The sequence below is a fragment of the Conger conger genome, chromosome 19 (assembly GCF_963514075.1).
Source record: "Conger conger chromosome 19, fConCon1.1, whole genome shotgun sequence".
Classification (NCBI taxonomy): Eukaryota; Metazoa; Chordata; class Actinopteri; order Anguilliformes; family Congridae; genus Conger; species Conger conger.
The window spans coordinates 14338920-14350204 of NC_083778.1; the positions used below are offsets into that span (position 1 = coordinate 14338920).

Here is an 11285-nt window from a genome sequence, read left to right on the forward strand (position 1 = left end):
TACCTCTCAGGTGCTGCATCCTCTTCTCCCACTGCACAGGAACAACTCAGGCATCAGCATCTGTGAATGAGAGACAGGGGTTAGACATGTACACAGTGGGAATTGAACTTACAATTTCTGAATTTGCTGGACCAGAACACTTACCCATTGAGCCACTCCCATCCTTGGGGACCACCTCTCCATCACCCTTCGAGACCTTCTCTCCCCCGCCCTTGGGGACCACCAACGTTGCTCAGGTGCAGCGCTCAGGGATTCGAACCAGCAACCTCTACCTCCTGAGGTGCGGTCTTATCTCTTACGCCACAGTGTCCATCGCATTTGCACTCAATTTTTCGAAGTACTTAAACAGCACAATGCTCAAAAGCAGTGCAAATTGAAAGGAGAGCACTGGGTTTGAACCCCAGACCTTGCTGTTGCAAGGCAAGAGCCATTTCTGTGCACCACACTGACTTCTGATTTTTGGGATGTCTTTTCTGCAGTGAAATGAAGAAGGTGAGACCTCGGAAATTGGGGAAAAACAAGAGGAGGAACTGAGGCTCGACCCCTCAAGATCAGCGTTCGGAGTCCACGATACTGCCTTCACGCCACCGTCGTGTTCGGTGCTCAGGAGCGTAGAAGAAGGTGAGATCACAGAAACCGAGTCAAAAAGTATTAGCCAGTATCAAACCTGGAAGCTTGGGGCCCAAGACAGTGACAGGCCTACATTACACAATTCTCTTTGGGTTTGTTTTGGGGCCACTGCACAGGGAGTGAGGGAGGAAATATAAGTTCACCACATAACAGGCCTTCTACTTTGTGAAAGCTTTTGTTTCAATGCTCTTGTGATTTGAACCGCAGGTTAAGTCCCATCCGATCCTAATTAACGGGGTAATCAGTTTACAGGTGTGCCTGAAGGGGATTAGTTGAACTTTTTGTGCCTTTCAATGTTTACTTTCACAATAATCGAAAACTTAACCACTTCAGAGAACACTTATCTCCTCTCTTCACTAAAAACATTAATTTATATTTAAATCTGAAAAAATAAAATAGTCCAGTGTGCTTTGCCATTTTATTCAGTCATTAAATGTCATACCTGAAAGGTGTGTAGTCATTGGTCAATAAAAATAACAGACAACAAGAACGGTTTCAGTTGCAGTATATCTTTATTATCCCCGTTGCTGCCCAACGTAAAAAATCTACATACATTTGACAACCATACAAAAAAATACTTGACCGGAGAGTGCTATTATTTTTTAACCCGACTTGCTCTGCTGTAAAGCCATTTCTTGTCCAGCAGAGGGAGCAAAATCCCTCACCTGGAGCCCCTCTGCAATGATTCCCCCGATACGCTCCACCGCAAAGAACAGACTCCCCTTAATCAAAGATGGACACCGTTAAAACAAGCATTTAAATAATTAAACCACGACATGCAAAGTCAGATATATGTGCACTGTGTTTAGGTAAAATATTAGGTTGCGTGTAATTTATTTTGAATCATGCATACAGCGACCCCAAATCGTGTCATTAAGTATATCCAATCGAGTATTAACTTGGTTGTAACAAAATTATTTCTATGACACCTGGGTTTACGTGTATTTTTTTCCTATAATCCAAATTGACATAAGAACCCACTCTAGAAATGTGATGAAACACGAAGAGTTCCTTTTAGTCTGTCCAAACTGCAACACGCCGTTCTTCTCAGCAGGTCATCCGATAGCTCTGTTCACAGTCCAGTTGCAAACAAAAACGTGTTTCCCAAAGATCTTTAAACGCCCAGCCTAAATGATCAATCTTTGTATCGATAATTTACGAAAACAACATCCACTTCACTGCCCGCTGACTTTCCCAATGCGTAGTTTCAAAAGGTAAACCAAATTTACTTGCATCAGCTGAAAGACTGAACAACCCAAAAGGACTTGCCTGCAGCCATGTTCTCTGCAGAACTGAGTTTTGCATAGGTGGGGCAGGTGGGACGTATTCCCGGTAACACATCCTGCTTCCGTTTGCGTCAGGTCAAATGTTTACTTCATGACATGCTGGCATGTGGTTGGCACAGATTCTCATCTCCTCCACTTACAGTAAGTTATTATTTTTGCTTGCAGTGTTGCAGAGATAGCTGTGAATTGTATTATTTAATTGCAATTCACTGAAACATGAGCAATATGCGTTTTTAAATGTGAACCGAGTCATAGTGAAGGGACGATGTTTTTGCTTATCGTGGTGAATGTAAACGAAACTCTAGTAAGTTACCTAAGCAACGATGTTCTGTTTCGATCGTGTTTAGCGATGGTCGTTAATGTAGACACGTCTGTTCTTGTTTGCGTTCTGATTATTTGTTAAAGGTTACCGAAATGTAACTTACATGGTCGCTATTTTTGGTTAAACTCTGCATTGGCCTTTGCGTGTTAGCCCTGCTTGTGTTTTTACATCATTTTTAATCAGTCAGACGTTATAGGTGTGCGTTTCTGGACATTTAAGACGGCAAAACAGCGCGGCGAAGATTCGATTTCTTTTTGTAAGCTTTGTTTATTTTTACTAGTTGTTGAATTGTCTATTGGCTTTAACATATGTTCATATATGGTGGGAGCGAAGCCACTTCTAATATATGTCTTTGTGAACCTGAAATGTTTTGATTGATAGATATTGCTAATATCTATGTTTTCATTTGCTTATGTTATGCTCATATACAACAACTGTTTTTCACTCCAGCTTGTCTGCAGCCCAGCAAGCAATTGTGGCCCGGGCTATCTGTGCAGAAACCCAGTGCGTACGTTCTGAGGTGCGACAGTGTCCCAGGCGCTGGGGTATGTACATTTTACCTCTCAGACTCAGGTACCAGGGCCTCGGTGTCGTGACTCTGGGCTGGTGCATGTCCCAAGACTTAGAATGTCTAGCATGAGAATCCATGTCGTATGGACTAGGCCTGCTACAGGTCCCAAGACTTGTGAGGTCCACGGCAGATACAAGTCTTACGCCCTCTGACAGTGCAGCCACCGGCTGCAACAAGTCGTAAGACCGTCTGGAATCTGCCACAGGTGGACTCAAGTCCCAAGACCTTGTAGATCCACTGCAGATGCAAGTCTTAAGACCTCTGAGAGTGTGGCGCCCTGCTGCAACAAGTCTTAAGACCATCTGGAATCTGCCACAGGTGGTTGCAAGTCTCAAGACCTCTAGATGCACGGCAGGTACAAGTCTTACGCCCACTGAGAGTGCAGCCACCGGCTGCAACAAGTCTTAAGACCATCTGGAATCTGCCACAGGTGGTTGCAAGTCTCAAGACCTCTGCAATGTGCCATGTCCTAAGACCTCTGTGTTTGTCATATGCTCGAGCTAAGTCCAAAGATATGTGACACTCAGCCCAGTGCGTGTACCAGTACCAGGTCCTGAAATCTGATTGGTAGCTATGCTGCCCAGCACCAAGGCGTACGCATGAGGGTAGCACTGTGGCCGTCTGGCAGATGAGCTGACCATGCGGAGGAGAAGCAGGAAGTCCTCAGATGGAGGAGCTATGTAAGTATGAGTTTTTGTTTTGTTTTTGTTTGTACTATGCACCACATTTGGTGTAGAGTAGTGTATTACTGCAGACAATCTTACATACTTCTACCTTTATGCAATCAAATCGAGTTTGTTTTCCCAAACAGACTGATTTGATTGTGTAGGAGTATGGGGGACTGTCTGTAGTAATGCACTAATGGAGGGTGGGGCCTGGAGCAATTTTCTTCCTTTTTTTTTTTTTTTTTTTTTTTAACCGTGAAAAATGTTTATTCTCAAAAAATAGCATAACCCCTAGTTTGTGTTCTCCAGGTTATCAGGGGGGCTGGACTCGCCACTTCCCCTTCACTCACTCCACACACACGACTCCGCCCTTCGAGACCATCTCTCCCCCGCCCTTGGGGACCACCTCACCATCGCACTTCGGAACCGTCTCTCCCCCAACCTTGGGGACCACCAACATTGCTCAGGTGTGGCACTCGGGGATTCGAACCAGCCACCTCTGCCTCCTGAGGTGCGGTCTTTATCTCTTACGCCACGGTGTCCTTCGCATTTGCACTTGATTTTTCCTAGTACTTAAATGACACAATGGTCAAAAGCTGTGCAAACTGAAAAGGAGGTGGGTTTGAACCCTACATCTTGCTGTTGCAAGGCGGGAGTCATTCCTGCACGCCACACTGACTTGTGTTTTTATTGTGTTTTTTCAGCATTGAAGTGAATTTGGTGAGGCATCAGTAATGGAAACACAAAAGGAGGAACTGGGGTTCAAACCCTCAAGCTCATAGTTCAGAGCCCATGACACTACCTTCACGCCACCATCATGTTCAGTCTTCGGTTGGACGCAGCAGTAGATAGAATAGGACACTACAGAAATGTAAGAGAAGTAAAAGACAAAGGGATGGATTTGAACCCAGGAGCTTTGGGCCCACAGGTGGGGACTTTATCTTTGTGCCAACATCTCCGGAGTGTTTGGTGTGGCTCTGCAGTGGACTGAAGAAGATGAGACCACAGACACACAAAGTAAAGATGAGGGTGCTGGGTTTGAACCTACAGCCTCTTGATCCTGAGTCAATGACAATACCATCGCACCACAGTTGCCTTAACACGTTTTCCTGTGATCTAGTAGACTGATGATGATGAGCTGACAGAACCATAAGAGAGAAGTAAAGAGGAGATTCGAACCCTGTTGCTTTGCATTCGTAGGCAAAGACATTGCCATTGAGCCAACCACACTTTGGCGTTTCTGCCTCGAATATGATAGAATATGATGAGAATGTAGAAGCACATGAGAAGTAAAGACAACAGGTGAGGTTTGAACCCTTGACGTCTGGGCCTGTAGACCGACACCATTCCATTACGCCACTGCTGCCTTACTGTTCTGCACTGATGTAGAAGACAGAAGATTAGCTGACAGAGACACAAGAGAAAGAAAGAAAGAGAGGGATTCAAACCCTCGACCTCTTGGTCCAGAGACGGTGACTCTACCATTAGAGCCATGGGAACCTGTATGCCTCAGCAGCTTTAACAGCCTCATAAGCTGGTTGACATAATTCAACTGTAAGAGATATTTTTTTCCATTTAGTATTCTTGCATTTTGACATTTTCGAAGTGCCATTCTAATATATCTATATCGCAGGATACATTCAGAAGCACTACCAGTTATTAATACGAAAGCTGCAGACAATGCGTAAGTAGACCGTGGAGTCGAACTGCCGACTTACTGACTGCAAAGCCAATGCCTTAACCACTACACTACAGACACAGCACAGTTATTACAGGAGGCGATGATGCTGTTCTACACTGGGCTTAATGCTTATGAGAGTGATGCAGTACTACACTGCTGCTACAGAGGGCTTAATGCTTATGAGAGTGATACAGTACTACACTGCTGCTACAGAGGGCTTAATGCTTATGAGGGTGATGCAGTGCTACACTGCTCCTACAGTGGGCTTAATGCTTATGAGATAATGCAGTACTTCACTGCTGCTACAGAGGGCTTAATGCTTATGAGGGTGATGCAGTACTACACTGCTGCTACAGAGGGCTTAATGCTTATGAGGGTGATGCAGTTCTACACTGCTGCTACAGAGGGCTTAATGCTTATGAGGGTGATGCAGTTCTACACTGCTGCTACAGAGGGCTTAATGCTTATGAGAGTGATTCAGTGCTACACTGCTGCTACAGAGGGCTTAATGCTTATGAGGGTGATGCAGTACTACACTGCTGCTACAGAGGGCTTAATGCTTATGAGAGTGATTCAGTGCTACACTGCTGCTACAGAGGGCTTAATGCTTATGAGGGTGATGCAGTACTACACTGCTGCTACAGAGGGCTTAATGCTTATGAGGGTGATGCAGTACTACACTGCTGCTACAGAGGGCTTCATGCTTATGAGGGTGATGCAGTACTACACTGCTGCTACAGAGGGCTTCATGCTTATGAGGGTGATGCAGTTCTACACTGCTGCTACAGAGGGCTTACTGCTTATGAGAGTGCTTATGAGACACACAAAAGAAGCAAGAAGGAAGAAAATTGTTTGAACCCAAAAGCTCTGCATCCCAAGTTTTATGACATTTTAGTTCAAATGTTGAAAAATTTAAAACACTTAACATGATGTTCTTAAAATGAACACAAGTGAAAAAGTAAAAACCACAGCCTGACATATAGAAGCTACTTTGTGAAAGCTTTTGTGATTTCAAGTCCCATCCAATCAGATGACCTGTAATGTAATGTAGGTTAAAGCTTACAGGCGCCTTTCTGTGCCTTTGAATGGCTTCCTTCACATTGATTGATTGATAGACTGCCAATCTAGCTACTAATGCACTTGAGAAAGCACTAACTTTCTCTGTGAAATGCAGTGGGTGTGTTAGGGGCAGGGTTATAAAAAGCACATTTTCATATAAATAAAGATGTATGTGCTTTGTAATTTTATTCTCCATTAAATGTCAGCCTTGAAAGTGTTGCATTGTGCTGTCATTGCTCAGTAAAAATAATACAAAGGACTGTTTCAGAAAAGCTTTATTAGCCACATCCACATGGATTTGAAAACCAAAACCCAAAAAAACAACAGACTTGATATTTCTCTGCTGTACAGACATTTTTTGAACAGCAGAGGGAGGCAAACCCTCTGTGCACCGCACTGATTACGCTGATCCACTCCTTCCAATTCCTTCAAGCACAAAGATGGACCCAGTTAAAACCAGAATTTATTTATTTATTTGTATTGGTGGGGGATCTGTGTGATATCTTTTCACGGTTGACAGATACCTACGAAATATTTCATTCAAAATCCCGCCTGAAAACAGACAATAAATGTTCTCTGAAGTGCATTTACTCTGAGATGTCTGAAAAACTAGACATCTGGCGCCCCTGGTTTTCGAAAATCAGGCACGCCAGATGCCTACTTTTTTCTTAAAAATCCCCCATTTGGGAGAATAAAACCTCCAAACCTCCCAAAATGGGACATCAAATGTTGACTTTCGTGTGCTGCACTACACTATTTATATGTTTTGTCCGTTTTCACTTTAGCTAACCAACTATATTATGAGCAAGCTATGGAACTCGCCGGCTATATAACTAAGATATGACAGTTTACCACAAACGATGCAACTGCAATTTACAGTTGTGAGACAAATAAAGGTTGCGTTAAACACGCATGATTCAACACGTAAAGAGATAAAAGGAACGTGCAAAAGGAATAAAAGGAATCCAGACAAGTGATAACTGAAACGCTCTATACTATTGCTTATTATCCAAGCGAATACATATATCTAGATATAAAACGATAACAGTTCGATGTCGGTAGCAACAAGCAATTTAGGTATTAGTTAGCTTGCCGAATTTACGTATATTTTGAAAGCAATTTAAGGACTATAAACACTGGCAGACAGTCAACATGTCAATGAGCCTTTTTCAACGATAGGAAGGGATTTACAATGATCTTGTAACAATGTTTTAACACAAAAACCGTACCTATTGTCCCTTTAATAAAACGAAGCTGTTTTTCAAATCAGACTTGTTCTGCTGCGATTACATTTTCTGTCCAGAAGCGGGAGGCAAATCCCCAACTTGAAGCGCCCTGCGTTATTTCCACCGATGCACTCATTCATAAAACATTTATTTTATGAACAAAACTTACACGATGATTATCAAATCAATATATTTAAATATAGTATGTATACAAGGGGGGAAAAGAACAATGAATATATTCGTAATAAACTATGTAAAGTCAGGTGTGCGTATACTGCGTGTACAATCTACGTACACTCCGTTGTATGTCCACCAGAGGGAGGTATGTTTTAAATTAACTGTAGTGCACTTCGGTGATTCAGTGAATCCATTCCTCAAGTCAGCTTTCCATCCCGTTCAACACAGATGGCCCCATTAATACAAAAATGCAGTCCTATAACAGCGCTGTAGTTTAATACAAAATTAGGATGATTTAGGCAAAGGAATTTGTGATAACCCCACTGTGATAACCCGTGAAGTACAATTGTCATGAGCGTGGAAAAAACATATCGTCCATATTAGAAATGAAAAATAATGATCAAACCAAGATGTGTGCTTTCAACAACTTTACTTCTCAGTCAGACATTGCAAAATAACTCCAAAGGTTGACAATTTACATGCTAAGTGCAAGTTTGCCCCGTACACAATTACATATTAATTTTATGTATTTGACTTGCCATTTGTCATTACTGGACTGGTGATTAAACGTCACATCCGATCAGAAGCCCTAATTCATTAAAGGTGTAAAAACACAGGGCTCGTCATAAATATAGTGATCCGTTTTTCACCATGAAATATAATTCAGTGTGTTTCTGTGTTAATTCAGCCTTGAAAGTTGTATTGTGTGAATTGTACTGTTGTTCCTTCCTGTTATTCAAAAGGTGCTGACTACTGAGACACCTGGTGGACAATTAATATAATGCATTTGGAGTAAAATGGGTCAATAAAATAATACGAAAAGAACGGTTTCGTTTTCAAGAGATCTTCTCTTGAAAAGGTAAAGTACCGGTATGCATAAAGGAAAAGCATTTGTGCAAAGAGTGCAATTCAGTCCATGAACATATTATTGTATCTACTGCGTTAAATACAGACACACAGTTGTTTATTAAATGATGTGCACATCAAATTGATTCATTTTGTTATATAAAAATAAACTTCAGAGTCTGTGATCTGCAGCAAGTATGTAGTGTCCTCTGCAAGGTCTTTTGAGGTGCTCTGTCTTGGTGCAGCCATGTCAGTCTTCCTCAGTCAGCAGAAGTCTTTTTTGAAGTGTTGGAATGAAAGCCTAAAGAGACAGTGCTCAATGAACTTCCTCTGCAATACATCTTCAGCTTATGTATTAAACTCCAGACTAATCCCTCAGTGAAGATGAACTCCAATGGCAATATGTCTTCAGCTAAATTATTCAAGTCCACATAAAGATAATTAACTCCAACTCAGACTAATCACCCAGTGAAGACAATTAACTCTTAACAACAATAAGTCCTCCTGGTCTGGAGTCAACAACAATAGCCATGTCAAAAATGCCCTTTCATGTGTGTGGGTGATGTAGTAGACTGAATATGATGAGCTGACAGAAACGCAAGATAAATTGATCAAATGATAGACCACCAATCTAGCTACTAATGCAGTTGAGAGCACTCAAATTGGTCCAGGCCCCACTGTCCATTAGTGCATGACTCCAGACAGTCCCCCATACTCCTACACAATCAAATCAGTCTGTTTGAGGGAAAACAAACTTGTTTGATTGAATGCAGGTGGAAGTAGGCAAGACTGTCTGTAGTAATACAGTAATCTACACCAAATGTGGTGCCAGGAATTAATCCAAACATTTTATACATTCAGAAGAAAACAATATGATAAAGAAACGGGACAACATAGCATTTGTTTTCCCTTTATTATATATATATATTTAATATTACACATTAATTATTGCTCATCTACGGTAATCACTCGCAATATTTAAAACATCGTTCAGACGACTTACATCCGAGAAATTAAACTTTGTACACAAGTTTAACAAGGTGATTACGTACAGATCCTCTTCATTCCTCTTTTCAGAGTTTAACATCTGAGATGCTGGTGTCAACCCTGCCAGGAGAGGGTGCCAGCGAGCGGAGTCCGCACACTGCCCCGCCTGGCCTGGGGCCCTGAGAAGGCTGGATACAGGGACACGGAGAGGAGCCAGGCGCACACGGAGAGGAGCCAGGCGCACACAGAGCGGGCCCAAACCTGAGCTCAGCGCTGGGGAAAGCGCTTTAAAAACCCAGAGAATATGAAACAGAGGAATGACAGGATGCAGGCGGCCATTTTGTTTGGGGCTGAGCTCTGGCACTGTAATGACCAGCATGGCCAAACACACAATGCCAAGGGAGCAGACTATAATAATTATAATAATAATAATAATAATAATAATAATAATAATAATAATAATAATAATGAAAAAGCCAATCGAAAATATCTGAACTCTGAACAAAGTTTGTTTGAGATCAGCCTGTGAAAAGTGAGCCAGGCTATCGTCAGGTGTGTTCAGCCATTGGACACGGAGGTCTCAGAAACCCCAGGATTACATGCCTCTGAGCTGGTGTGTCCAGTCCTACCGGGCAGGTGTAGGAGCAGGTTTTTAATTTTAGCCCAGCACTCAGACATCCGATTCTGCTCATAAAGATCAGGAATAAAGACCATGCTGGGTTAATTAGCTAAGTGGGGTGTATGCTGGGTGAAAACGAAAAACCTGCACCCGTACAGACTTATCGACAAGACTGAACACCCCTCCTAAAGAGCTTCGGACTGTGCCTTAACAGAACATGGCGGCTGTGATCAGACACCTCCCATTGGCCCGAGAGCAGAGAATGTGGCCAATGACATCAGAGCCATCAGTGACATCAGTGTCTGATTCCATCAAACCACCAAAGTCACAAACTTGCCACTCTAACAAATCTAACCGCTTACTTGTTGCAGACATTTACATTCTTTTCAAAGAAAGCAAACATTTTTTATTATCAAATGAAACTTTAAAAAAAGCGTAATTTTAATTGATAAAAATCCAACTCTTTAGCCCCATTTCATTACCGCATTACCTCGTCCGTATTCATTGTACAAAGAAAATATAATAATATGAATAAACAATTCCAGGTCATTCTCGGTGGCCCAAACGGTCTAACACTGGCATTGTTTTAACAGTGAGAAACTTTAAGATACTGCACGACAGGGACAAGGAGAGCAGGAAGAGGAAGCCAGTTAAAAATTCCAGTAAACAGGAAGTGACGAGAGCACAATTTTGGGCACAGAGAGACTCCTCCCCCTTCACTCTGACCTTAAAACCCCCACACCCAAAACAAAACAAAAATAGTCTAAAGTATTTTAGTCTTGTAATGAGACTTAAGCTCTTTTTTCCCCCCTCTCAAATAGAAAATATTACCTTTTTTTTTTTAAGTTACTTTTTTTGCTTGACAAGTGAAATTGTCTTACCCCCATTGGCAAATCTTGAAATAATAGAAACCGTCTCACTGGCATCTTTCCTTTCCTGCATCATTGCCTTCATCTTTTTTGGTCATACTCAGCAAAAAAAAAAAAAAAAAAAAAAAAAAGGTAATAGTAGTTTTGGAGTGAAGGCTGGAGCATGCTCATGGTAGCAGGGTTACAGAGTGAACTATGGCCTCTTTAAAGGGCTGACATGACTGGCAGGGAAGACTGCAGTTACGCCCAGGAGGTGGAGCCTGGCAGTGTAGTCGGGCAGTTCACCGAGTGCAGTGAAGGAACATCTTCCTCTTCGTCCTCTTCCTCTTCCTTGTGGTACAGCTGTG

General features: G+C 42.2%; 1 protein-coding gene and 1 long non-coding RNA gene across 4 annotated transcripts in view; one reads left to right on the forward strand and one right to left on the reverse strand.

The window, feature by feature from the left end:
* The first annotated feature begins 23 nt into the window (after positions 1–23).
* On the forward strand, positions 24–6428 carry LOC133118775 (uncharacterized). 3 transcript variants are annotated; one of them, XR_009706435.1, is made up of 5 exons: positions 24–280; positions 480–621; positions 2689–3489; positions 3784–3985; positions 4179–6428. It is a non-coding gene; the product is annotated as an uncharacterized LOC133118775 (long non-coding RNA). The 3 variants fall into 3 exon arrangements; XR_009706433.1 differs by having other exon boundaries at positions 3784–3941; XR_009706434.1 differs by lacking the exons at positions 24–280; positions 480–621 and adding an exon at positions 1992–2057 and having other exon boundaries at positions 3784–3941.
* A 4423-nt stretch (positions 6429–10851) lies between these two features.
* Positions 10852–11285, reverse strand: part of ahcyl2a (adenosylhomocysteinase like 2a) — a 26391-nt gene continuing 25957 nt past the window's right edge. The window contains exon 17 of the mRNA XM_061229342.1: positions 10852–11285. This exon is cut by the window's right edge and continues 40 nt beyond it. The gene's annotated coding sequence lies outside the window, so the exon portion shown is untranslated.